This window comes from Anabrus simplex, chromosome 10 (genome assembly GCF_040414725.1).
Source record: "Anabrus simplex isolate iqAnaSimp1 chromosome 10, ASM4041472v1, whole genome shotgun sequence".
Classification (NCBI taxonomy): Eukaryota; Metazoa; Arthropoda; class Insecta; order Orthoptera; family Tettigoniidae; genus Anabrus; species Anabrus simplex.
The window spans coordinates 133717992-133722032 of NC_090274.1; the positions used below are offsets into that span (position 1 = coordinate 133717992).

The 4041-nt window shown below is 40.6% G+C and overlaps 1 long non-coding RNA gene across 1 annotated transcript; it reads right to left on the reverse strand.

The window, feature by feature from the left end:
* Positions 1-653: 653 nt before the first annotated feature.
* Positions 654-1931, reverse strand: LOC137502416 (uncharacterized). Its single transcript, XR_011018780.1, has 3 exons — positions 1627-1931; positions 1157-1315; positions 654-869 (listed from the first exon to the last, which is right to left on the reverse strand). It is a non-coding gene; the product is annotated as an uncharacterized lncRNA (long non-coding RNA).
* Positions 1932-4041: the final 2110 nt, after the last annotated feature.

Genomic DNA, 4041 nt, shown 5'->3' on the forward strand with positions numbered 1-4041 from the left:
AATGAGTTTGCAGTTGCGATCAACAGTATACCGTAAGAAGGAAGTCTCAATACGCTGGTCTGGTTTCAGACCACCTGTGCTGTACAAACCTAGTGCAATGAGTTTGCAGTTGTGATCAACAGTATACCGTAAGAAGGAAGTCAGCTCTTGGACAGAACTATCAATATGCTGGTCTGGTTTCAGACCACCTGTGCTTTACAACTGCTTACTACATACATACAGAAAGGACCTACTACATGTATTTCAAAAACTCCTTTCCTTGTAAACCATACCTGTTCTACCACATAAAATATACAAATTAAGATGTTGTAATAATGCTAATAATTAATAAAAATTGGAGTTAAGGTTCTTTCCCATCAGGTCCTAATACACATAACTCACTGAGTATTCCAATAAATATTGATAGATAAGTATAACAAAAAAATGATTTAATTTAAAAAGTAGAACATTTCTCAAGAACATAAATTTTATTAGATTCTTTCTTGGTCTAACACTGTATACAACAGATTCTGAATTTTAACTTTGAAAACCCTTCGACCTAGTTCACTCATTCTTTCCATGTCATCATGAAGACACTAAAAATAACATTGATTATATTTTCTTTTCAGTTTTCAGTATATTTTCTAAATATTCACTTAACACATCATCACTTTCACATTTCTGTTTCTTTTATTTTTAACTGCTGGCAAAGCTGTTTGTAGAAGCAGAAGCCACTGGACTGGAAGTTGAAGTCCCTTCAGTAATTTCTGAACTGTAGGAGTTAAACCCCTCCAACACAAATTATTTCTGCTTCCTCCTCCTATATTTCAGCTTGGTGAAAAGGCTCTCATACACCAGGTGCCACTTCCATAGATGTGTTTGTTATAGAACTGAAAAAAATGAACAACATATTAATGCAATTCTTCTAAATTGGAGCTACATTTTAGTCTGGACACAAGCCTTCTGTTTAAGAAATTGTTACTTTCAATAATTATTTTAGTAAGATGATTGCTAGGTTAGATTATATTATATTACTTTCAGTTATATCTGATAAATTAATGAACAGATGGGTGGAACTTATGGCCTACAGACTGAATCTTCCCCTCACTCTTTCACAACTAGAACACTGGTCTGTAATGTAGGCCTACTTTAAAAAATAAATATTACAGAATTGTACCTTCTTCCAGCAATGAAGAGTTCCAGAATGTTGAGGGCATTGAAGTAGACCCATTTTATGTTTTCTGTACAGAAGAACCTGGGAGGAGAGGGAGGATGTTATCTCTCCAAGTTCGATATCCAGCCCTCAGAATTTGCCATGTTCTGGCACAACTTTTTCCTGAAACAATGAATCAGAATATTGTGACAAAGAAAATATACATGTAGTAGGCCTACTTATGGCATAGGCCTACACTTATTTGTCATTAAAGCAAACAATGGTATTCATTTCATTAGGTACGAGATGGAGGTTAGGAAAGCACTGCTTATGTTTTCCAAACATTTCTTCAATTAAGTTACAAGAATGATAATTACTACTTCTCCTAGTGTAACTCATTTTACCACTCTATTCCGTATAATATACTTTATCAATAAATAATCTAAGATAACACTATTCATAAGATAATCGTAATAAATCTAATAATTAATTACCAGTTTTTGTCCCAATTCTCCACACTATAGAATGCCATACAAAATTCACGGTCTCCCTATTACTATATCCAGGGAGTCTAGGATTATACACCACTTTGTTTTCATACACTAAGCAAATTAATGTTTCGATTTCATCAACAGATGACTATGTTGCGTCCGCCATTATCGAACGACTGCGACTGAAAAACGGACACGTTTGTTTTTACAAACCAGTCGATCTTCATCGCTCGTAGTTGATCGCTGACGATCGATGCTGTGTGACTGGTGCCACTGCCCTCTGTAGGTTTGTTTTCTTAGTCGGTCGATCGCAGTCGTTCAATCGAGCCTGTGTGACAGCCCCCTAAGACTAGACTAGTTCTGAAAAGGTCCGTCAGGGCATTGACGAGTATCTCCCGTACTTACTTCAGGAGTATTGGAAGCATCTTATCTGGCCCTGGATCCTTTATAGGATGAAACTTCTCGATTGCCCATTTTATATGGTTATGTTTTATTATTATGTTGGCACAGTTCCAGTCTGCTCTTAGAGCTTCGGTCTCTGTTCCAACCGCTTCTTCTGTCATCTCCTCAGCCTCAGGAAAATGACACGCCATTAGTATCTGCAGTGTGTCCCTCTCCGCCTGAGTAAATGACCCATCTGGTTTCTCCAGTGCCCCCACTTGGTTTATATGGGTTGCTTTCAGAACCTTCTGGAGACTTGCTGTTTCAGTGTGTGATTCCACTTTCTCACAGAACAGTCTCCAAGCTTTTCTTTTTTCTTTCCGTATCTCTAGGTTATACTCAGTGAGTTTCCTATGATATATGTCCCACATACCATTTCTAGATGATATTCTATACAACATCCTAACCCCGTTAGTTGGAATTTTTTGTACAGCCTTCCGTAGAACTTCTCTGTATCTGTCCCAGTTCTCTTTAGGTCTCTGTACGCCTCAATTCCATGTAGTCTCGCATCTATTGCAAATTGGATGTGTTGGTGGTCTGCTAATGATGGTTCCTCCAGCACCTTCCACTCTTTAATAAAGTTTGCAATATGCGTAGTGCTTAGTGTAATGTCCATTACCTCCCGACGATTTTTATTTAAAAATATAGGCTTGTTTCCAAAGTTCAGTATCGTCAACTCGTCCAATAATAAACTCTAATAAAGACTCACCTCTTGCATTGCAGTTCGTGCTGCCCCATGCCGTGTGGTGTGAATTTGCATCTGCTCCAAGGACTAGGTGTTCGCCTTTCCCCTTTGCGTTGCAAATTAGGTTCTCAACTTCTTCTGATGGGGGCAGATTAGTTGAGTCATATGGGAGATATGCAGAGCCTATGGTTATTTCTCTGGGTCCGTCCCAATTTCCAAGTTTAATCTCGGCCATGGTTAAGTCCGTGAACAGTGTTCCTGCAACATAAGACACTTCCTGTTCATAAGAAGACATGTTCTGGGTATTTCCGATGTATCGTACATCAGCTTACCTCCAGATTCCGCCAGTCCTGCTACTCTGCCCTTGACTACCCATGACTCTTGAATAAGGGCCACACAGCCTCGGACTTGAACTTCCTGGCGAAATTGGCCACATCTGCTTTTTTATAATGGAGATTGTCCTGAAGGACCTTCAGCTCCATCTTTATCAACATTGGGTTTCGTTTTTCTCCTGATGACTTGAAACTTGATCTGCCCAAGTCCGAGCTTAACCTTATAGCTTTTTTAGCTCTTCAAAGTCTCTTTCACCAAGGGCTAAAATGACTGTCCTTCCTGTCTTATCGATTGAAGTGGCATTCAGTACTCTCCACTCTTGTGTTAGGAGTTTATTATCGTGCTGATTGATTGTGACAGCAATCTGCTCTACTGGAGCTTCTATTGCCATTTCTTGTTTTGAGTTGGTGACAACCTGTCCAGTTGGGACTTCTGTCTCCATTTTTTTAATCTTGGGCTTGCTCCCTGATCTGCTCTACTGGAGCTTCCTTGCCTTCCCTTGATGTGGAAATTTTTGAAATTGGTTCTTTATAGGCATCCGTATTTCAATCGATCATAGGGTTTTTTCCCCTTTTAGGATGCTGAGCGTTTTCACCATCCATGGTGAGGCATGCAGCCAGACATTGTCCTACCGCAACTCAGGCTCTCCGTAACAGAGGCCACGTCCATCCAGCGGTCTGCCCCTGACCCAAACCTAGCCAGGTTTGTTTCCCCTTCAGTAGGCCTACTCATGTGGTCTCCACTTGGCATCATCATGACTGAGTTCACAGCCATGACTTTCCCCCTAGGTTTGGATCGCCCTTTTCCCAACCCACGGCTCATCCAGGCTACGTAGAACAAAGTGATGTGTTGGTTCCAGCACCCCGTAGTGAGCCTTCACCTCAGTCACCAGCAGCCCCACTTCACCTCGCCCATGTGGAGGAACCATGGATGCCTTTCTAGCATGTGTGGGCAAGGCC